The following is a 9256-nucleotide window of genomic DNA, read 5'->3' on the forward strand; positions in this document are numbered from 1 at the left end:
TGCGACACTACACTGTGTACAAAGAAATGAAAAGTTGTGCTGCAATTGTGTACAATGAATCAAAATGCATTCTGCTGTCATATATACCTAATTAGAATAAATTAAAATGTAAATAAATAAATAAATGAAATTAAATGAAAGCTTAATGATGATAAATCTCCAGAGATTCATCAATTTTCTGGGATTTCTCCACTGACAATGTGACATTTGACTTTCAAGCACCTACGAGAAGTTCCCTATTGTGTATGTGAGAAGCTGAAATGCTCATGTGTTCATCTTCATGCTTTCCTGATTGTGGTGTGGGGGTCTGCCTCTGGATCAGCAATAAGGGCCTAGGCAGCCACTCTGGCTTCCTCAGCTTGTCTGGAACCCTCTGAGCTCTTCTGCAGGCAGTAGTTGCATTATTTCAGCATCTTCATTGCAAGTTGCAACTCCTGTGTCTAAACCAAGAATATTTTTATGCAAAGCAACAGGCAAGCCCACTTTTTTGTGGGGATGGGGATGCTACCCAGGGCCTGGCACATGCTACACATGCACTCTACAACTGAGCTACAGACCAGCTCAATCCCTCTTTTGTTTGACTTGCTTTAGCAACTGCATCCTATGTTGGGGCACCTGAATCAAAATATAAGCATCCTTAAGCATGACAAGATAATCGTCATGATATTGAATCTGAAGGTTAGCCAAAGCTATCAGACAAACATTAAAATCAGGATTATTTACATTCAAACAAATCAGTGACTCTGTATTTTTAACTGCACTGATAGCAATTGCATTATCAGGTCTTCGACGTTTTTTTCAGCATTATCTGCACATTTGATTCTAACAACTAACCTAAGAAGTCAATCAATCATTCCTTATAGATCTTGATTCTTGAAAGGGCAATTAACATCTCTGAGATACTTTTCAAAAATTTGGGACAGTCACTGCTGTGGGTGGGTCTCAATTTACCTCTGTCTTCAATCTTGCAGTGCCTGATTTTGTGCTCTTTAAGCCAAACAATAAATTTCTAAATTCCGTTTCATCTTTGCAGAAATACCTGGCTTCTTGCCTTCGTCCCCTGAGTCTCTGCTAGGAGGGGAGAAGCGAGATGGAGCTGGAGATGCAGGCACTCAGCACACTGAGGAAGGTCTGGTGCCCTCTTAACAACTAGACATACAGTCTCTCTGAAAAAAAGCAGCAGAAATTTAATGGTTCATGAAGGAGAGGAGAGTGGCTAACAAATTGCCTAATCTTTAGTGATGAGATTCCTTTGTTGCTGCTCCAAGGGAAAAAGTCAAGTTCCAGGGCACTAAAAACTATTTACAGCCTCTCACCTCCCACTTCACTTGCCTCTGAACTGCATCCAAATTGAATTCAACACATGGTCCTTCTCCTAATGCCATTGTGAGTTAATGGTTCTTTTAATCTACATCTTATCTCTCAGCTGTAGTCTATGGCTGTCCCTAACTCTTAAAGTATCAGATCAACAGATATGAGATCTCAGTAATTCAGAGTTTAAGACTGATAATAAGAAAAAAAATATGTTCAATGTCAGATAAATGATAACATCTTGTAGTTCTATTTTAAATTTCAGGATGCAGAAATTTCCTTCCAAGTAAAGGCAAGTAAAAGCAAAAAAAAAAAATGCTTTCATTATTATTATTATTATTTTCTACAAATCATGTAATAAACCAGACAAATGATGCTACAGTCCTCTGTTCATTAATGCAGATCAGAAAAAGCAAGAATACTTCTGTACAGTTGAAAGATAAGATCCTGGAAAAATCTTTTTGAATAAAAAATTGATAATAACATTCTCTCTATAGAGGAGTATATTACTAACAAATCAACACTGGTAAGGGCCATGGTGTGGGTGTTTGGTTTCTCACACTGATAAAGTGAAAAAGTTGAAAAGTCTATCACGGGTAGTGCACAAGAGAATCGAGATAAATTTGGAGGACATGGATGCCTTTGAAGACAGCATCTCAAAAGGTCAGACATATGCTTTAAATGGGAAAGAAGAGAGAAGAAGCAGCTGGAAAAATTAGATTATAAAAAGGCTTTAAAATAATTAAAAGGAAGCTGGGGTATAGCTCTGTGGTAGAGCTCATGTGCAAAGCCCTAGGTTCAACCCCCATCACCAAAAATAAAAACAATCCAATATGCTAAAGTATGTGAATATTTTTATGTAGACACTAAATATTCAATGCTATACTAACCCACATTCAAAACAAAAACAAAAAAGAAACAGATTTCTGGTTTAAAAAGATCTTTCTGGTTTCCTGTGTAAGCTAGAGGAAAAGAGTGAGATTGAATACCAAAAGAGGTCAGGGATTTTCTGCAAATAATGTAATAAACCAGACAAATGATGCTACAGATGGCCTGGTACTCTAGTGGCACCACTGGAAATTAAGGGATGGATATTAAACTTGTGAAAAATATGGAAATCAGGGAGGATATAAGTCTTGGTAGGAATTATACATGCTTTTTGAGAAGCAGAGAATATCCTAGGAAAGTTTTCCTTCATTTTTAAAACCATCCTCCTTTTTTTAATAAACATAAAAGAAGCTGAGCATGGTGGTACATGCCTGTAATCCCAGTGGCCCAGGAGGCTAAGGCAAAAGGATCACAAGTAGAGGCTAGCCTTAGCAATTTAATAAGGCCCTAGCCAACTTAGTGAGATCCTGCCTTAAAATAAAAAATAAAAAGGACTGGGGATGTAGCTCAGTGGTATAGTACCTCTGGGTTCAATCTCTAGTACCCCCCCAAAAAAAAAGAAAAGAAAGAAAAAAAAAAAAAAAAACATTTAAAAAACTTATACCTTCACCACCCCTGCAACAAAATTCTTGTGTTCTTTCCATTGGAATACACTCCATTCTAGTGTACATTAAAAACCACTTCCCTTCATATTGGGAGAAAAAGTAGGCCCAAATCTCCATCACGTCAGATTAGGCACCAACTTCCTTAAAATAAAACTCCTATAGTGCAAGAATTACTATCAAGAATCAATAAATAGGATGGATTCAAACTAAAAAGCTTCTCAGCAAAAAGAAACAATCAGTGAGGTGAATAGAGAGCCTACTAATTGGGAACAAATTCTTACCACATGCACGTCAGATAGTGCACTCATCTCTAGAATATATAAAGAACTCGAAAAATTTAACATCCAAAAAAAAATAATCCAATCAATAAATGGGCTAAGGAACTTAACAGACACATCTCAGAAGATGATATACAATATACAATTAATCAACAAACATTATTAAAAAATTGTTCAACATCTCTAGCAATTAGAGAAATGCTGATCAAAACTACTCTAAGATTTCATCTCACTTTAGTCAGAATGGTAGCTATTAAGAATACAAACAACAATGGTGAGGAAGTGCTGGGAAAAGGTACACTCATACATTGCTGGTGGGACTGCAAATCGGTGCAGCCAATATGGCAAGCAGTATGGAAAATCCTTGGAAAACTGGGAATGGAATCATCATTTGACCCAGTTACCCTGCTCCTCTGTCAATACCCAAAGGACTTAAAAATAGCATACTACAGGGACACAGCCACATAATGTTTATAGCAGCACAATGCACAATAGCTAAACTGTGGAACCAAAGTAGATGTCTTTCATCTACTTTGATGAATGGATAAAGAAACTTCAGTAGATAATGGTGTATATACACAATGGAATATTATTCAGCATTAAAAGAGACTAAAATCATAGCATTTGCAGGTAAATGGATGAAGCTGGAGGATATAATGCTAAGTGAAATTAGCCAATCCCCAAAAACTAAATGCCAAATAATTTCTCTGATTTAAGGATGCTGATTCATAATATGTTGCAGGGGACAGGGGATGGGAGTATTAAATGAACTCTAGGTAGGGGAAAGGGGAAAAGGGGAGGGAAGGGAAAGGAGGGGAAATAGGAGTAGGAAAGATGGTGGAATGCAATGGTCATCATTACCCTAAGTACATGTATGAAGACACAAAGAATGTGACTCTACTTTGTGTACAACCAGAGATATGAAATTGTGTTCTATATGAGTAATATGAATTGTAATGCATTCTGTTGTCATATATAACATATTAAAACTTAAAAACAATTAAAAAAAAACACTTCCCTGAGCTTATCCCAACTAGCCTAGAAATATTTTATCAAACTACCAGAATTTGTATAAGAAAATGATATGACTTGTTTTCACACATAAAACTGCAATTTCATCTAAACTATAAATATTCAATTTACACAGTAACTGAAAAGAACTGATCTTCCCCTTCTACCATTAAAAATCATGTGCTTGGATAACTTCCGTAGTTTCCCATTTGGGCAGAAAACTCAATTGTAATTTTAAATAAAATGGTGAATACAAGATGAGTTTTGGAAAATAAATATTGAGTTCAAAGTGAATCAATACAATTCACTAAACTGTAAACCACTAGAGATCAGTGACCATTTCTTAGCCCTGAATAATAAAATAGTGAATGACTGTCCCCTAACCTAAAAGAAAAGAGAAGAAAAAGTCCATTAATATGAACTAAGATTCCCACTGGAAACACAGAAGACAATAAAGATAGGAGAGATAGAGATCTAAAGTACTTTGGGGTGATAATGATAATAAGTAATAGTAGTTTTTAAGCTTTTGCTCTTGATCTATTTTGAAAAACTAACAAACGCTATTGATTTTCACTATTATGCATATGTACAATATGTACATGCAATTTTCAGAAGGTTCATCAACTCCTGACACCCCACTTGGATTCTTTAAGAATTTGTAAAACCTAGCACAATAATTTCTGAGAGTTGACACATTCCAGGAGAAGGCGGGGGGGGGGGGGGGAGAGGGAATCAGAGCTACAAACAAGAGCCTTGAGATCACCAGCATTTAAGAGGAAAAGGGAGATGAACTTCTGAAGAGAGAATACCATACCAATATGGAGGTACCCAGAGCTGGATGTGGATATCATTAATGAAGAAAAAAGGTTATTTTAAAGTGGAGGAAACAGGGTCACATAATGCACAAAGACAAAGTGAAATGAGTGCAAGACTGCATTTGGATTTGGGCTTCCTGAAGGCTTGCTGTCTACTGTCCAGTTTTTACACTTCTACCTTTTGGAAAGAGAATTCCAATTTTTCCCTAAGAAATCAATCCCCGTTTCATACATGCTCAGCCATATCAAGGTAGGATTGACTGCCACCCCAGTGCCAGAGGACCCAATCTCCCTGCCATGAGCAATGGGTTCACAGATGGACACAGAAACTCAAGATGGCCTGGGTGAACCATAGAACATTTTTGAGGATCCTGGGATACAGATGCCCAGATGTGAAGAAGGAAGCAAATGGCCTTAGAAAAAGATGGCCGTCATCTCAAGACAGAGCCAGAAAGAAACCAGGTCACTGGTGCACCTTGGTGCACCTCTGAACCACAGCTTCCCTAAAGCCAGAGCTCCCTCTGGACATTCAATTTCACAAATCCATTTAAATCAGACCTCCAATTCCACTAACAGAGAGCATCCTAAGTGATAGCACCTCTTAGCAAAAACCAGTAAAGTGATGGCGACAGAAATAAGCAAGCTGTCGACTAGGAGATGTAATTCTTCACTGACCCAAAATATACACTTTATTTCTGTAGCAGATTTATTGTAGTCATTTAAAATACAATATAAGCATCTTTGTTTTGTTTTAAATTCCTTTCCTCATATGGGCTTTGGGATATGTTGAAGAACAGCCTATTCTTTCTTGACTCCTTTCCTAGGACATAGGTGTTAGAAGAAGAGTTAAAGTAGATCTTCGTCCTTTTTATTAACATACCTTGGTTGCTCAGCTCTGAATTTTATCCACCAATTTTTCTTTCCTTTATATAACATTATGCAATGTAGCCTTTTTAACTTTAGATTTCCCTACTCAAAACAAACGAGCAAAAACAACAACAAAACAAAATCTAGACATTCTTCTAGAAGTTTCATGTCCAAACATCATCGCTCTTCTAGAACAATGAAACTTCACAATAACATACCTCTTTATTTCCATTCTTTCCCACTTTCAATTACTCTTGACACAGCAACCAGAGGGACCTTTCTTTAAAATGTAAAGGAGGTTGTATTCAGCATTGCCCAGGGGATGAGGATTTAGCTCCTCTATGGTAAACAGGTTGCCTAAAATGTGTGAAGCCTTGCATTCCATCCAGCACTACAAAAAAAAAAAAAAAAAAAAAAAAAAAAAAAAACATTGTCCAGTTGCTTTCCACTGCACTTAGAATTAAGTATAATAGGGTTGTTTTGAGAATCAAATTAGATTATATTTTTTTAAAGCTTATAACAAAGCCTGGCACATGTAAGCTCTATATAAGTGTCAGCCTCATTATTACTCAATGTTCTCTCTGCCTGAAATACCCTTCTCTCCTTGTCTGCTTGGTGAAGTGAATCTCCTTCAAAACTCAGTTCAAATATCACCTCCCTTTTTTGAAGCAAAGGTAAGGGCTTTCTCCTCTGTGCTCCCATAGAATCTCATGCATAACTCTGTCATGAAACTTACTGAATAGAAGCATACTTTTTTATTTACTGGCCAGCATCAATAAATTCTGGAAAACTTTTCGCAACACAATGTCTCTCATCATGTGACCAATATGTTTCATAAATAAGTGAAATTATGTTCATTGCTTTTGGTCCCCAGACTTATTTATCCCAAATACTTGCTAAGTGTCTCCTCCCCTTACATTCCACCTTTGTTAACTGGACTGCTTTTGTAATGAATTACAAAAACTATTCCCTTTGTTGCAGTTTCCAAAAACTGGCCATATGTAAAGGCACTATGTTTACCTGTCAGTAAGACCATCTGTTCTCTAGAGCCCCTTCTCAACCAAAGAGACCCCTAAAATGATGTGGATCTCTGAGTCATGGCTACTGGAAAACAATTTAACTGAAGGAAAATTGTTGCTGCCAGGATTTGGGTAATTCACTTATTATCTTTCAACTTGAGTTCTTCACCATGAAATCACTCTCAGAGTTGCTATGCAATTCATATAAATGTATGTATTCATATAAAAATACTGTTTAAACATCAATGGACCATGTGTTTTCTATCAACCCATACTAAACCTTGTTTATCTACTGATGCACTGTCCCGTTTGGTAGCCACCCCCCAATGCTATTGAGCACTTGAAATGTGGCTATTCCAAAATAAGACCTGCTTTGTGTTATAAAATGCACACTATACTTCAAAGTTTTTGTATCAAAAATATTTTATTGACAATTTTTATGTTGAGAATATGTCAAAGTGATATTTTGATATCAAAAATAAAATATATTATTAAAATCAAATTCACCTGCTTATTTTTATTTTTAATGTGGGTATTAAAAATGTTAAAATTCATATTTTGTTCACATTAAATTTCTATTTTAATAATATGGGAAAAGACTCTTGCCTTTCTATGCATTTAAATACATTACCATGAGCCTTGTTACCAAGACTACCATACAAAGGGGCATTTCAGATGACTTTTCCAACTATTCCACAAAGGAGTTTGAAAGATTTGTGCTATTTCATACTCAAGGGTACAAATGTTGAATTTTCAAAACCTAGTCAAAAATAGAAGAGTTGAGATAAGGAAAGTTATCCCCAGCCCATAGGGATAAGCAGGTTGCCCAAGGCCCTGAGAGAAAGGAAAGAAACCTTGTTGATCTCACTTACTCACCAATCAAGTGTCTTTACTCCCTTTCTTGGTTTCTGGCAATTCCTAGAAAGTCTATGTTCTTGAAAGTTTAAAATTATTTCCAACTCGGAATAGAAAATTATCTTGCATCACTCCAAATATACACAATTAATATCCCAAATGCCAAACTAAGAGCACAAAAGTAAAGTTTTCTTTCTTAGTTTACCAGAACTTTGTTACAAATCAGCTGATGCAGATGAGTTCTCTTGTAGCAGCATTGGAAATTTCTTCAAGAGCTATCTGCCCTTTATACTCTTAACATTGGTTCTCAGAGCATTAACTAGTTTCTTAACCAAAACTGAAATGGAAATCTAGACCCTTCTCCATTTTCTGTTGGAGACAAAAGTAAAAATAAATTTCTTACAGAAGTAATTGAACAACGATCCAAAAGGGAGAAAACCAGTGACTGCTGTCTGAGCAGTGGAATGTAGAACATAAGGTCTTGATGAAAGATAGGGCCTCATCAGCTCTCATGGCAATTCCAATTTAGAGGAATTATAATTTTTAATTAAAATGTAAGCTGAGAAGTAAGACTGCAGAGGAGCTGATGGCTTCTCAGTGACCAAAGAATGCATGCTGTCAATCACCCCTGTCATCATACAATATTATTACCTGAGCAGGAGTGGAAGAGGAAAGTCGAATGGTAGGAGCAAGGTGCATGCTCTGAGTGTGCTTTTTGTTTGTTTCAGTTTGTATATACACGTACTGGTCCATTTCTTTCATTCATTCACTAGACAAATACTTACTAATAGCCACTGTGTACCTGAGCAGTGTTCCAAGAACAGGGGATACAGCAATGAGCAAATTTCCCCCTCCCAAGGACTTTCCAATCCAGTAGAAATTCCACAGAGAGAGCTAGGGACCTGTGTGTATGGACTAAATTTTTCTTAATATCACTGTTCCAGTGGCCTGCATATCCCACCTTCTGTAAGCTCCATACTCACAATGGAGCCTTGAGAAATAACATACCCACAAAATCCATTTTTAAAAATTCACAAGGGATGGGGGAATGAAGGAGATTCAATTCTTGAACTCCTCCTCCTAGCTAGCAAAGACTTCAGAGTTCCATAAACAACTCCTTTTACTAAAAGCAACCCTCTGTCCTTTCTAAAAAGCTTATAAAAAAAAAAAAAAGGTATCCCTGTAACAGGGGAAAGAGCACTCACATTTTTCATCTCCTTCCCACCTCCCCAGTCACTTGTGCAGGCTCCCTAGAGTTTGCCTCTCTGGGAGGACAAGAGCCAGCAGAGGGCTAGAGGAGACAGATTGGCAGTGGTGACTGGGTGGGGAGAGGACATCACTTTTTGTGACACTGGGAAAGTCGCTGAAAGTCCTTGGACCTGGTTTTCTCTTTTGCAATGTAAAAGTATTAGAGTAGAGATTCTCCAAGACTCTGCTCTATCCTATCAAATCTTTAAATAATTTATATCACGCCAGAATAAGCGAATACAGAGAAATTAGGAAGTGGAGTAATAGGCCAGAAGGCATTTGTGGGTCATATTTAATATTTATTGATACCCATGGAAGATCCATAACAAGAGAGAAAACCAGTGTGCCCTACAAAAAAG

General features: G+C 36.9%; 1 pseudogene; it reads right to left on the bottom strand.

The window, feature by feature from the left end:
- Window positions 1-278: 278 nt before the first annotated feature.
- Window positions 279-1385, bottom strand: LOC114106229 (RNA transcription, translation and transport factor protein-like; annotated as a pseudogene).
- Window positions 1386-9256: the final 7871 nt, after the last annotated feature.

This window comes from Marmota flaviventris, chromosome 3 (assembly GCF_047511675.1).
Source record: "Marmota flaviventris isolate mMarFla1 chromosome 3, mMarFla1.hap1, whole genome shotgun sequence".
Taxonomy (NCBI): Eukaryota; Metazoa; Chordata; class Mammalia; order Rodentia; family Sciuridae; genus Marmota; species Marmota flaviventris.